We start from the raw sequence: 16,157 nt of genomic DNA on the forward strand, positions 1-16,157 counted from the left end.
TATCTTTCTATTGTTGAGTTTTAAGATTTTTTAAAATATATTCTGGATATTAGTCCCTGGATATGATTTGCAAGTATTTTCTCACATTCTGTAGGTTGTCTTTTTACTTTCTTGATCATGTCCTTTGAAGCACAAACTTTTTAATTTTGATGAAGACAGAATTTCTTTGGTTGCTCGTGCTTTCAATGTCATATCTAAGAAATGACATTGCCTAACCCAAAGATTTATACTTAAGTTTACTTCGAAGAGTTTAGCTCTTACATTTAGGTCTTTGATCCATTTTGAGTCAATTTTTGTATGAGGGGTATGAAGTGTTGGGGGGAAGAAGGATGAAGTAGGGTCCTAACATCATTACTTTGCATGTAGATTCAATTGTCCCAGCACCATTTGTTGAAAACACTATTCTTAATCATGATAAGTCTATTTGCCCTCCTCAAAAACAACAATAAAATTGTAACAAAATCAAATCGTTTTGGAAAAGGAGGCAGCCAGTTTTCCAATAGTGCTTGCTTGACATGGAAAACTCCCCAACTGTCAATGATAAATTTCCATAAGTTTATAAAAATGTGGATGAAAACAGTATCATCCTCACACGGTAAGGAGCACATGAGCTTATGAAAATTTAGCTCTTAGAACAACACCTGGCACATGCCAAGTGTTCAATAAATATTATGTATTGATATTAAAAAAAAAAAAGAAAACACTGTTCTTTCCCCCATTGAATTGTCTTACACCCTTGTTGAAAATCAAGTGACCTATATTTTTCGTAAACTCTTTTCAGTGTCTCTATTTAAATGTGCAGTGTTTCCTAGTGGATCTTGACTGATACAGTAACTGGTACCAGAAGTGTTCCCAGGAAACATTCCTTCAAAAAGGGACTCTAGGATTAGGCTGCTAACATATTTGAGAAGCAATGGCTAACCCCCTTGCTGGAGGAGAGTGAACACTAATAAGCCACAGAATATAGTGGCATCATGATTACTCAAATATCAGTCGTAGCATAGGTTAATGTGCGGGTTGAAGGCACTGAGAGATCAAGTCACTATGGCATGCAGTTGTTGTGGGGACAATAGAAATTATAAAGATTTGGGAGATTTCTGGTGGCCCTACGAAGGGTAAAGGACAAATTGATTCAGAAACTGAGTAAAAGATTAAAAAACCTCCACAGCAGCTTTGAGTTTGCAGAGCCAATATAACTAAACATCAAGCACAGGGGCTAAATGTAATGGTTATAGAGTTGTAACAAAACTGAGACTTAACCCTGTCAGGATCTCTTTTGTAAAAGTAAAGACACTTGTGGGTAAGAGATAGACCCTGAGACATAAGATAGGCTCATTTTGGGGCTTCCCTGGTGGCGCAGTGGTTGAGAATCTGCCTGCCAATGCAGGGAACACGGGTTCGAGCCCTGGTCTGGGAAGATCCCACATGCCGCGGAGCAACTGGGCCCGTGAGCCACAGCTACTGAGCCTGCGCGTCTGGAGCCTGTGCTCCGCAATAGGAGAGGCTGCGATAGTGAGAGGCCCACGCACCGTGATGAAGAGTGGCCCCCGCTTGCCGCAACTGGAGAAAGCCCTCGCACAGAGACGAAGATCCAACACAGCCAAAAATAAATAAATAAATATTAAAAAAAAAAAAAAAAAAAAAAGACCTTTACAGTGACATTGAGCCCACCCAGGATTTCCCCATCTCAATATTCTTTATCACATCTGTAAAATCTCTTGCCATTTAAGTAACATATTCCCAGGTTCCAAGGATTGGAACATGAACATCTTGGAGGGTCATTATTTTGCATAACATGGTTTTGAATTAGATTCAGCCAATGGGGGCCACTGACAAGAGAAGAGAGAGCATGAGGAGAATAAGTTTGAAGTATTTATTCCACTTGTTCCCTCCCTGCTGGTCGTTGCATCCTTTTCTGAAGGCCAAGGCTCCTATCCCGGGTCCCTTTCCTCCAACTTGAGCTACTTTCTTTGCATTCTAACAATTGCTCTTTCCCCTGGGCCTTTCGGGCCCAATGGTGGCAACCGCTCCAGGTTCTTACTAGCCCTGAGAAGCTTTACCATCCTTTCTTTTTTTTTTTTTTTTTAAATTTATTTTATTTATTTATTTATGGCTGTGTTGGGTCTTCGCCTCTGCGCGAGGGCCCCCTCCAGCTGCGGCAAGTGGGGCCACTCTTCATCGCGGTGCGCGGGCCTCTCACTATCGCGGCCTCTCTTGTTGCGGAGCACAGGCTCCAGACGTGCAGGCTCAGTAATTGTGGTTCACGGGCCCAGTTGCTCCGCGGCACGCGGGATCCTCCCAGACCAGGGCACGAACCCATGTCCCCTGCATTGGCAGGCAGACCCCTAACCACTGCGCCACCAGGGAAGCCCTACCATCCTTTCTTGATTCCTCTTCATCCTGCACACACCATTACAAACAGTGCTTTTTTTGCTTCTCAATTACCCTGTCGTTTTGGAAGGAGCTTGACTCAGAACAGCAGGGCAATGGTGAAACAACTATCTATGTTAAAATTATGGTGAAGATGATGATGTTGATTATCTACTTTTAGATAAAAAATTGTTCCCTCTTGGGGTACATAATCATTAGTCTAGGTTCTCTATATCTCCCTATAAAATATCTAGTTTGGCTTCCCTGTTTCAGCAACACATTTTATAGTCAACTCTAGTAACTGTTCAAAAATCATCTAGTATTTAAATATTCCAACCATTCCACTGCCTTCTTTAAAAACTTGTAGCTTTGCGCAGTGGCAGTATCAGAGCCAATGAGGTTTATCCAAGGTGCGATTATTGCTAATTGAAAACTTTTCCCAATACCCTGCTGGGACGACTTGAAAAATAGTCAGCATTGGCAATTTTTGACAGTTTCCACAGAATCTGAATTTAAAAACAAACAAAAACAAAAAACAACTTGTGATGCCACTTTCTCCATTGATGTGAAGTGATTTTCTACCACTTCTAAAACTACTTCTCATTATTCCCTGTATCCTTCCTACTGCCAGTTGGTTGAAAGCATTTATAAGGAGTAGATTTCCTTCCCAGTGCCTTTTCTGCCATAAGCAGGACTCTCTTCCCTCCTGTTTAACCACACTCAGAGTCTTCTTTTGCACTAAGACCCAAAGACTGAAAATTATCATTGTTCTATATGGAGCTTATTTTAACATGAGATTAATGAGTGAACTGAAGCTGCGGGTTTTGCAGAGAATTTCGGGGGTCAAAAATCTGTGAAGAAGGACATCTTTAACACAGCATCACCTTATGTTTCACCTTATGACCAAACTACCAATCCAGGTCCCAGACCTAAAATGAAATATTAAATTTTTAGTACCCACAAGAGAACAGCAAATTAAACTTAAAATGATATAAAAATTTTCACTTTTTGGTTTGGTGAATAATTGATGGGAGTATACATTCGTAATATCTATAAGGAACAAATTGGCAATAGCTCTTATTTATTAATTCTTTAAAAAAATTTTTGGCCACTCTGCACAGTATATGGGATCTTAGTTCCCCTACGAGGGATCTAACCCGTGCCCCTTGCAGTGGAAGCACAGAGTCTTAACCACTGGACCACCAGGGAAGTCCTGGCAATAGCTCTTAAAATTGGAAATGCACACATCATTTGACCCAGAAATTCTGCTTCTATAAATATTCTCCCAATTGTGCAAGTTGACCTATTAATAAGGATCTTTATCACAGCAATATTTATAATAGCAAAAAGAATGAAAACAAAGTATTTTTCAATAGGAAACGGGATAAATAAATTATGATACCTATGCCTAATGGAATGCTATGCAGCTATTAAAAAGCCCATTATATGTATTCATTTGGATATATCTTACATACAATGTGGCTATAAATCAGAAAATTACAGGTGACATCCAAAATTCACATAATGGGATAACACAAAGGATCAGATTGTCAAATCAAACTCAACAAACCAGAGAATTACCTAGTATCAAGCGTCTCTACAGTTTCAAGGATATGAATAATCATGAGACACAGGTGAAGTAGGGTAGGATCTGGGACCATCAACACAGCTCTGGCCAAGATTAACAGATGAGGTTTCTAAACAATGTGTGCATCACATTAAAAAAAAGTCATTTTAATCATGAAGCATCCATTTTATACCCAGGTAGTTACATAGCTTACATGATATTTTCCAGGAAGCCATTTCCTAAATTCATAGATTCCAGGTTTGGTTACCATAAGCAATCCTAGACAACTAGATATATTCTGCTAAAAGCATTCCATAGATAAGGACTCTTCAGTCAGCAATACCACTGGCTTCCTTGCCAGGAGGTCTATTTATTAGAATGATCATAAGAAAATTAGACCAGATCACCTCCCTTCTTTCTTTCCCAGAAGTGTCTCCTAGAAACAAAGGGGCATCAGTTGCAGACCTGCTGCACAATAACCTTTCTTTCCCATATATCATTTTAAATATGAATTAAAATTGGGTGGTTCTGAGAATATGAAAATAACGCTGGCTTATATTAGTTTAAAGGTCTTTAAAATTCAACAAGACACTTATATGTCTTAAGATACAATTAAAGGCCCTTAGAATTAGAAGAAAATACATTGAACATATTTTTAAATATACATGGATAAAGTAATAATGCAATACAAATTTAAGGGACCTATAAACTACTCTGTATATCCAGAAAGACTTCTGTTCCTTCACCCTCCAAAGTGTACCAAACAACTTTTCTTTCAGTATATTTTTAGTTATGTTCTGAAATTTTACTTTTTCCCCCCAACACATCCTTGATAATAGGAGCATGTTTCAATATTAAGTTGAACCATACAAAATTCCTGATACTTGATTGTGTTGGCCTACAAAAACAACAATCTCACATGGTTAAACCTAATACTGTGTGGACACTACCCTATTTTACTTTTTTTTTTAAGCAATAAATTTTTAAAAAATTAATTAATTAATTTATTTTTGGCTGCTTTGGGTCTTCGTTGCTGCGCACAGGCTTTCTCTAGTTGCAGTGAGCAGGGGCTACTCTTCCGTGCAGTGCATGGACTTCTCATTGTGGTGGCTTCTCTTGTTGCAGAGCATGGGCTCTAGATGTGCAGGCTTCAGAAGTTGTGGCATGCAGGCTCAGTAGTTGTGGCTCACGGGCTCCAGAGCACAGGCTCAGTAGTTATGGCTCATGGGCTTAGTTGCTCCATGGCATGTGGGATGTTCCTGGACCAGGGCTCCAACCCAAGTCCCTTGCATTGGCAGGTGGATTCTTAACCACTGCACCACCAGGGAAGTCTCCTGTTTTACTTCTAAATGTAAGTCAGATAAAATATGTAAGGAGTCAAATAGATAAAAAATATTGTAATGATACAATAAGGCAAGATTTTGAAGAAGAAAAAAACCTTGGTTCGAGTTGGGAGACCTTAACTCTAGTTGCTCCCTCACTACCTACTAACTGTAAGTTATTTATCTCTCTTAATTTCAATTCCCTTTCCTCTCAAATGCGAGTTTAAATGTAGATGGTTAAACCACAATGAGATACCACTTCACACCCGCTAGGAAAGCTATTACATACAAAACAAAACAGAAAATAACAAGTACTGGCAAGGATGGGGAGAAATTGAAACGCTGTGCATTGCTGGAAGGAATGTAAAATGATTGAGCCCTGTGGAAACAGTTCGGTGATTCCTCAAAAAGTTAAGCATAGAATTACCGTATGATCCAGCAATCCCAGTCCTAAGTATACAACCAAGAGAACTGAAAACAGATACTTGTATACTAATGTTCAGGGAAGCGTTATTCACATTAGCCAAAGGTGGAAACAACCCAAATATCCATCAGTAGATGAATGGATCAACAAAACATTGGATAATAATATTCAACAAAACAAAATATGGTATGTATCCAATGGAATATTATTCAACTTAAAAAAGAATGAAATTGTGATCCATGCTACAACATGGATAAACCTGAACACATCAGGCTAAGTCAAACAAGCCAGACACAGAAGGCCAGATATTATCTGATTCCACTTATATAGGCACCAAGAATAGGCAAATTCAGAGACAGAAAGTAGAATAGAGATTACCAGGGGCTGGGGAGAGGGGAGAATGGGTAGCTATTGTTTAATGGGTAAAGAGTTCCAATATGGGATGATAAAAAAGTTCTAGAAAAGAATAGTGGTTGTACAACATTGTGAATGCAATTAATGCTACTGATTTTACACTTAAAAATGGTTAAAATGGTAAATTTTGCATTATGTATATTTTATCACAATAAAAATGTAGACAATCATTAATAGTTCTATTATTTTAATTTATACATGTTTTTCCTTCATTTTACACTAGAAACAGTAAAACAATTATTTTTAAATAATTAAAATTAAAAGATAATTTCAAATATTGCTTACTGTCATTCAATTAGAGAAGAAAACACCAAAAAAGAAAAACCCCACACACTTTAAAAAATGATTAATGAAGTGTACTCCATGACATGTGTTCAGTTTTTTCTTATTTTTTATTTTATACATATGGCCATAATTATGTTATAAAAAATTTTAAATATATAGGTAATTAATTGTGAAAAATGACATATATCATGAGAAAAAAGAAAAGTTATGTGACAAAAAGAAGAAACAGCAAAAAGTAACTTTGGGGGAAGATTGTAAATTATCTTAAACAATTTAGAAAAGTCACAATTTCTTGACCTGTAATAGCATTAACAGGGAGCATTTAGAAGAAGGATGTGGTTAGAGGGTGTCTACTGATTTGTCAGATAAACATGTCAGATAACACCAAAACAGCCAATATTAAAAGATAGGTAGCAGCTGTCTTGTAATTCTTCATGCTGTTGTTTTATAGATGACTTGAAATAGTCCAAAAGGAATATAATTCCACATTTCAAAGTATTTTCAACAAGTGTTGAATGTTTTATGTAAAGTGAAAATGCAGAGTATTATGGGAATGCATGACTCAGTGGCAATAAACTTCATTGTGGCCATGAACTATCAAAAGGGGGAATTCTTTGTTCAACAAACCTCATTTGAGTGCTTACATAGCATAGAGTCTGGGGTCCGAAAGACACTGGGGTCTTCTCTTGGTGCCTCCACTTGAAGCTGCATGACTTTGGAAAAGTTACTTAATTTTTCAGTGCTTCAATTTCCTGTCCAAAAAATGGGGGTTAATAATGGTCTTGTTAGGATGATTAAATAAGATAATGTATATAAGATTCTTAGTACTATGCCTGGCACATGGTGAGCCTTCAATAAATCACATGGTATTATAAGCAATGCACTGTGTAGCAGGCTGAAAATGACTTACGTGGCATGAGTTGCAGTTTGAGCCTGTGGTCCGCTCACTCTGGGATTCAGGCAATGTTGCGGGTCTGCTAGGCTAGTGGCCAGGTGTAAGAGGAAGAGAGGAAACTCCTGAAAACCTCTCTTTCCTCCTAGAGGAAGAAAGGGTTAAGAAGGAAAGGTTTACTTCAAGGAAAAGGGCCCAGAGTAAGAAAGGAGAATAACAATGCAGTACTCGGAATATTCTACTGGCCACGATCTCTGACTATAGTGTAATTAATTTAAAAATTAATAAAAAGATAACATGAAATTTATTTGGTAGTTTAAAATACACCATTAAATAACCCATGGAACCAAGCAGAAATCATAATAGAAATTAAGAAATCTTAAACTGAGTGATAACGAAAATGCCAAATATCAAAACCGGGATGCATCTAAAGCAACATGTAGGGGATTTTTCTTTTCTTTTTTTTTTTTCTGGTTTTAAACGTTTATATCAGGAAATAAGAAAGGCTGGAAATTAATAAGCTTAAGGAGTTTTAAAAATTGAACAATTGAATAAATAAAAGTAGAAGAAAGTAAGATAAAGGCAGGAAATAACAAACTAGAGAGCAAAGACAATAAAGAGGATCTACAGAGCCCAAAGTGGGTAATTTGAAAAGACTAATATATTAGACAAACCTCTGGTGAGATAAAAAAAAAAAGAGGAAAGCCACACATAATATTAGAATCAAAAAAGGAATGTAATCACAGATTTGGCAAATATTTAAACACTAAGTAAAGAATAATTATACAAATAACTTTATGCAAGTAAATTTGAAATTTTAGATCAAAAATTCAAATTTTTAGAAAAAAGATAACTTATCAAAAGTTATTCAAGAAGAAATAGAAGCTAAATAGTTCTATCATTAGTAAATTACTTCAAATATAACTTTTAAATATTCCCATGGAAAAAAATATAAGCCCCTTTAGATTTTACATGCATTGTATTAGATCTTTAAGGAATAGATCATTGCAACCATATGACTCTTCCAAATAACAGAAAAAGAGATAAAGCTCCCAGTGGTGAAGCTGTCAACTGTACACTTAAAATCTTTCTCCCCTTCTTCCAGGGGCAAGAAAGCTACAGTGGGCATGTAGCTGCCCAGCCAGAGACTGTGTTTCTCCCTCTGTTGCACTTACTTGTGGTTATGTGAATAAGTTCTCCCCAACTGAATGTGAGCAGACATAAGAACAATATCCTTCCCTTACTGCAGCCTGTGTACCCACTCCATGCTCTTCTTACCTTTTCCTGCTGGATGGAACACGGACATAGCTGCAGCTCTTGTTTCAACCATGCAAAGGGAACAAACTCCTAGGAGATGGCGTATCCTCAAATTGGAAGAAACCTAGGTTCCTGAATATCTACAAGGACTAGAGACACCTGGCAAGATGGGATACCCATCCTTGATTTTACATATTAAATGGAAAACTTTATTAAAATGAAAAACATCTGTGCATAGTCACTTTTTTAAAAATGGAAAAGATATGCCATAAATTGAGAGAAGATATTTGCTACACGTATAATCCATAAAAGATTAGTATTCAAAACGTGTTTTAAAAATCTGACAAATCAGTCAGAAAAAGACATTAAAAAAAATGGGCATACGGACTTCCCTGGTGGTGCAGTGGTTGGGAGTCCGCCTGCCAATGCAGGGGACACGGGTTCGAGCCTTGGTCCAGGAGGATCCCACATGCCGCAGAGCAACTAAGCCTGTGAGCCACAACTACTGAGCCTGCAAGACACAACTACTGAGCCCGCGTGCCACAACTGCTGAGGCCCCGGGCACCTGGAGCCCATGCTCCGCAGCAAGTGAAGCCACCACGGTGGGAGGCCCGTGCACCACAACGAGGAGTAGCCCCCACTCTCTGCAACTGGAGAGAGCCCGCGGGCAGCAACGAAGACCCAACGTAGCCAAAAAAATTAAAATGTAAATAAATTAAAAAAAAAAAAAAAAGACCACCGGAGCTTTAAAAAAAAGGGGAGGGCATAAGCTACAAACAGTCATTGATATTGATAAGGTTCAGGACATGCTACCCCCAAATATAGCACCTTGGCATTTTGAATATCTTAAGCTGAAAGAGTTTGAGAAAACATCAGAAGCAGAAAGATCACTCTGGTCTCCTCCCGCCTTGCCCTTCCTCTCCTAAAACAGGTCATAAAATCCCCCTGTGAAAGGTGCCCTCCCTATACCCTGAGGAAAGGAGCATCTTTATCTCCAAAAAGGAAGGCACACTAAGAAGAATGTAAACAAACAGGCCTTGCTAATGTCTCCCCCAGTTTACTACACTTACCTCATACTCCTTAACCTGTCATATTCCTCCACAACTATCCACTCTTCATTAAACCTACCATAAAAATACTGTTTCTCTGGGTCTTCATTTCCTCATGAAGGCTCCCCTGTCACATAAAACTTATATTAAATAAATTTGTACGCTTTTCTCCCGTTAATCTATTTTTGTCAGTTTTATTTTTAGACCCAGCCAGGGACCTTAAGAAAGTTGAGGAAAACTTTTTCCTCCCCTACACTATTCAACTTATATATCCTTGCTAGCAAGTATTCAACTAAATATATATTGAATATCTACAATGTTTTAGGCATTACTCATGGTGCTGGGGATACAAAGTTGTACTCATGGAACTTAAATTCCTGTAGATATGCAACTCACAAAAGTGAAGAACACAAACAGCCAATAAATGTATGAAAAAATTCTCACTGATTATCAAAGCAGCAATCAGTTTTAAACCCATCATAGTTGCAAAAAAATGTTAAGTTAGACAATACCAAATTTGGGGGAAAATTTGAAGCAAAAGATCTCTTATATACTACTGGGGGTGGGGTGCATGATGGGGATTGCAAATTGCTAAAGCAAAATTGAAGGACACAGTGATAATATTTAGTAAATTTGGAGATGTGCTTACCCTGTACCTGCATTTTCATCCCTAGGTATGTACTCTTCACCCAAAATAAAAAGCTGTGATGTAATGAGTACAGTGTGATACCACTATATAAAATAAAAACCACACAAATGATATGTATATTGTGAAATTATACAATATGTAATGGAATGAAAGAACACAAAATTCAGGGTAGTACTTAATTCTGGGAGGGAAAGGTGAGGATGCATATAAACCAGGGATTGAAATGCATTGGTAGGACTTCCCTGGTGGTCCAGTGATTGGGACCCAGCGCTTCCATTAGAGGGGCCACAGTTTCAGTCCCTGGTCGGGGAACTAATATCCCGCAGCTATGCAGAATGGCCAAAAAAAAAAAAAAAAAGATCGGGAATATCCCAAATCCAATCACCATCAGAAAGGCATGATTGGAATGTTATTGTAACTAGAAAGCTGAGGTCTAATGAATGGTATTTCATTCTCTCTACAGAAGGAATGTTTTTAACAGTCTTGAGATGATCTGTAGGGTATCTATAAAAGGGAAGCTGCAGAACAAGAAACTCATAGAATCTGGAAAGTATGCAGTGGAGAGGATTCTACACCTGTTTGACTAGATTGAGAACCAGGTAATGTGCTTTCAGAGTAACATCTGGCATGCCCATTGATAGTAATATTTATCACAGTAAAATGACAAACATAAAAGCAGAAATCTCTCTATATAGACCCTATGCACCATAAGGGCTAGGATTATGTCTGTTTTGTTCACTTTGTATTCTCAGCACACAGCACCAAGATGAACACATAATTATATAATGAAAGAATGGTTAAATGAATCTCTTGAGTTTGGGATTCAATCAACTTTGGGTATATCTAACAGTTTAATTTCTAAACTAAAGATCACACCTTGAAGTGGATGGCCCTGCCAAGATAGCATGAGGAACCTGTGCACAGGCCTGCTTGCCCTTGAAGGGTGGCAGAATATGCCACCCTAACATATGCTTTTTTGACTATAAGGATTATTTTGAGTTGAAGGTACTTGAAAAATATCAAATGCAGGAAAGGACTTTCTCTGAACTCCCCTTATCTGCCTAAAGACAAATCCTCCAAAAGGAGCTCAATTGTCATAAATCTCCTCCCCAGGAGTTTCATCAATCAGGTAAGATTGACTCTTATCAGAGGAGAGGAGGCCAGAAGTCAACATCACATCCTGATACAATTGTCATACTATCCATCTCCTATCTACTCTTTTAAGGGCCCATTCATCTTTTCTAAAAATCATTTACTCTCCCCTAAGAGGCCTAATCCTCCTTCCCTTTCCTCTATTAAGACCATATATAAGCTCCTCAAATCTCACTGCTATTTTGGGTACTCATATTTTTCCCCTGTGATGTCCTCATGCTCATACTACTAAAAATTTAATAAATTTGTAGGCCTTTTCTTCTGTTAAACTTCCTGTTGTCGGTTTATTTCATAGACCCAACTATCAAAGCTAGAAGAGGAGAAGGGAAGTCTTTCCTCCCATACACTTATTCAGGAACAGTTTAATTCTTCTCACTCTCCCTCCTTCTTCTTTTACTCTCTTCCTCTCCCCTCTTTCCTCCTTCTTTCCCATTCAAACCCAGTGCATTCTTTAAATTATAACACATTCAACTTGTGATTCAGAAAATGCAAAGGAAGAGAATTTCAAAAGAGGAAGTTGCTGTATCCATTTCCTAATGATATGCATATGAAAGACTTCAGTAGTTAAACCAGTTCATTGCTTAATCTTATGACTTGCCTAAATGTTCTGAAAACAGTTTGGCTATTGGTGAATGAGCCTTTACAAAACTATAGACTTTACAGATATGTTTCTGGTGGAATGCCAGTGGGAGGCCATATGGCTAATGAAAAAAGCATTAGAGGCATTCTGGCTTAAGACGGTGGATAGAACACATCAATCTAATTTTGCTCCCTCCCTGAAACTACAATAGTGATATTTAAAAAAAAATAAACAACAGCAAAGACATGAAAGCACAAAGATGGGGACAACAAAAATAAATTCCTGGAAGCTGGAAAGCAAATATTGCAAACTAACTTAGAAGAACTGAGAAAGCTGAATTCTATAGCAAAGGCGTAGAAAATTGAAAATAGACATGATTATATCAAAGAATTACCCACAGACTCAAATCCTTTCCCTAACTCCATGCTACTGGATGACTATTTCTCCCTGACTCAAGTAGAAATTCTAGAGTCTCTAGAGAGGGTAAAGATGAAAGTCTTTGGACTGGGGTGGGGGGGGGGATACAGCAGGCACAGTTAAGGGCGTTGGCACCATGTGAAAGTGAAGGTTTGCATAGTCACATGCATCCTGCTTGATAAGGCTCCACCTCCTGCTCCGCAGCCCTCATCAACTATTCAGCCCCCAAACCAAGGCAGTCAGATCTTTACCCTCTAGGCCCAAGATTGGCACACCTTCCCCTGGGGAAATCTGGGCAACCCAAGACAGACGAAGTAGAGAAACTGACATTTGGGATTATCCAACAAATAAATGGCCCTACAGTAAACTTAAAAAATGCACGAGTTCTCTGAGTACTCAGAATTTCCAGTCATCTCTTTAGTCCACCCCTCTCAATCATGAGCAGAAAAACAAGATTACCAGAACTCTAGAGAAAGTCTCTTATTATGCAAGATAAGGACCACACAAGCAGAAAAAGGCACCTTGAAGAGAACAGACTATGTAGGTGAAAGAAAACTTTACATAATTTGTGTTCAAAGTTTCCCAGAAGAAACCACCAAAGAAATTTGTTATGATTGCAACAATAAACACCAAACTTAGTTTGTTAGAAATGTGCCAGGCAAGGGAGACACTGGCCAAATGAAACCAGTCAAATGGACTCTCTGAGAACTTTATAAAGTTTTGCTGGGGAGGAGTTAGTCAAAGGACGGAAGTTAGCAAGGGGTGGGGGGAGGGGCAGGAAGGAAAGTTAGGCAAGACAGGAAAGAGGTGGTAAGATTGCAAGTGAGTTGAGTCTCTGACTGCTTTGATAGGCTAGGCGAGGCTGTTTGTGAAAAAGTCTGTGGCTTTATCTTTCCTGAACACATGGGTCCAAGCTGAGCTGTTGATGAAATAATTTATCTGTTTTGCAAGTTGTGGTTTCTGTACAGTTTTTCTGTGTTTCAAGTTGTGGTTTCTGTAGTTTTTCATTTCTCAGTCCTGAGAAGTAAGAGAAGATATTGCATCCTTAAAACAAGAACAGGATATTATTTTTTAAAAGAGGAACATTCATAGAACAAAGAGGTTATGGAAGTTAAAAATCTGATAAGAAAAAACTGAATAAATGACAAGGAGATACGAAATAGGAGAAAAAAGATAAGAAACTTATACCAGTCTATGAAGTTCAGCAGCCAAATAATGGGGTTTCCAGGAAGAAAAAAAAAAAAAACAGAGGGGAAGAAATCAACAGTGAAAAAATTCAAGGGAATTCCCTGGCAGTCCAGTGGTTAGGATTCTGTGCTTTCACTGCGGAGGGCGTGGGTACAATCCCTGGTTGGGGAACTAAGATTCCATAGGCCGTGTGGCGCAGCCAAAAAAACAACAACAACAACAACAAAAAAAGAAATAATTCAAAGAAAATTCCCAGAACTGAAGGACCCAAATTGAAAGAGCCATCATAACAGATTAAAATTGTCCTACACCAAAGCATACGATTGTAAAATTTAAAACATTTAGGACAAAAGAAGAGATTCTCAAGCTTCCAGAAAAGTAGGTGAAAGGGGACAAGGGACAAAAAAGAGGAAAATGAATCAGAGTTGCTTTGGACTTCTCAACAGCAATGTGGTGTAGAGAAGGAACAAGTTTCCCTTGACCCTCTGAGGGTCCCTGACTGGATCTGAAAATTAAACTGACAGATTTACAGGAGAAAAGCATACAAATTTTATACAGTTTTTACAAGTACATGGGAGCCTTCATGGGAGAATAAAAACCTGAAGAAATGATCAGAGCAGAAGGCTTTTATACCTTTTAGAAAAAGAAACATACATTTTGAAGAATTGACAAGACAAAGAGTTTTGGGCTATGAGTGGTAAATAGTGAAGAAGTAACAAGGTTTTTTATACAGGCTTCCAGGCCCCGAATTCCCTGTCTCTAGTGATAAGAACGTCTTTCTCCTGATACAGGGAGGGTACCTAGAAGATTTATCTCCTGCTTTTTGGGGAAGTGTATGCCAAGGTGCCATATTTTGGGGTAGCACATCCTGACATACAGTAATGTTTTAAAAATTCTGAAGGAAAATTTATTCCAGCAGAGAACTCTATTCAACCAAATTATCAAACAGGTGCTGGTTTATATAAAGACTTGCAAAGAGTAAGAAGAATACTTTCCATATGCCCTTCCTAAGGAAACTTCTGAAGGATATGTGTACAAAAATGATAAAACTGAGAGAAAAGCAGGTGTGAAATATAGGAAACAAGAGAGAGAGGCAAAGGGATGCCTGAGATGATAGTGACAGAAAATCACAGGGTGAAAACCAGGCCACAAGTGTAGAAAAAGCAACTGGCCCAGACTGGGAGCAATGTAACTCAGAAGACAGATGTGTTGAGAATTATCCTCAAGATACCTACTGCCCTATTTAACCTGAGGTCAAAATCTTGTCTGCACTTGGCTTGTTTGTATCACTTGTGCTTCTCCCTCACTGCCTAGATCGTCTGAGAATCATTTCATCCCATAGAAGTGTTCTACTTTAATCTATTCCTGAGATCTAGATATAGGCCACAGTTAGCTAGAAATAGAAAATATAGAGCACTCCATGCTCCCTGACCATATTCCTGCTGGATGTCCTTTCCTGGGCCTACACCACAATCTTTTGTATGTTTTTCAGGACTCGTGACCCTGCCCTCATATTGCCCCAGATGAGGTTCTTACAAACTCTCAGAAGACACTCAGTTCTGATTGGGGATTTTGCACCAAACAGTGGCAGTGTTACATTTTCTTATCCAGATTCTTGCTATCTTACGTTCTTGCTACGCATTGTTTCACAACCAAAAAGTACAGTGAATGCTTTCCTAATGAATGATGAATGGTCCCCCAAAACTGAATTGCAGAATATCTGGGATCTTGTTATTGCCAGAATAATGAAATGACCAGGTGCGTCTGCACAGTTAGGTTGCTGAGAATTCTGGGGAACAAGGAACTAATTGCCAGTTACTCTATATCATAATTCTCATTAAAAGGTTTTGTCCTTATATTGTTTAGACATACAAAGTAAGTTATGAAAGTTATAAAGAAAGGAAATGGAATGATTAACATAAAAATCAGGAAAGAATGACCAGGAGAGTGTTTACTTTGGAAGGAAGGGAGGAAGATTCAGGCAAATTACCCTGGTAAAATCAGGACTTTCCTCCTTAATTTGCAATCCTCCAATTACTTCCTAAAGGAACACCAAAAAGACCTAGTGATCAAGCAAAGCTAAGTTTATTGGGCTTACTGCAATAAGAAAAGACACCACTTTGACACAGCCCTAGTAGTATCTCAAATGGACAAAGACTGGAGACTATTTTTAGGGTTTTACAGCCAGTGCAGGGGGACTTTATGATGGGCCTCCCAAAGTAGAGAGTTTAATGGGATTAGACAAAGCATACCCCATAATAGCTTTGAATTATTTAGGAGAGCCAGATGAGGGCCTTGAGGTAAGTATTGACCAGTAAGCTTGATGAATAAGCTATTTTAGTTGGTTCCTAGTTTTGTTTTCTATGAATAAATATTTCTATGAAAGAGTACGTATGTTCTTTTTGCTTATCCTAGCATTGTTTAACACAAAGGCAGGAAAGAATGCTTCATCTCAGAATTACTTAACACAAAAACAGGGAAATAGGGGCTTCCCTGGTGGCACAGGGGTTAAGAATCCGCCTGCCAATGCAGGGGACACAGGTTTGAGCCCTGGTCCGGGAAGATCCCACATGCCATGGAGCAACTAAGTT

Source organism: Balaenoptera borealis (assembly GCF_965194805.1).
Source record: "Balaenoptera borealis genome assembly, chromosome: 13".
NCBI lineage: Eukaryota > Metazoa > Chordata > Mammalia > Artiodactyla > Balaenopteridae > Balaenoptera > Balaenoptera borealis.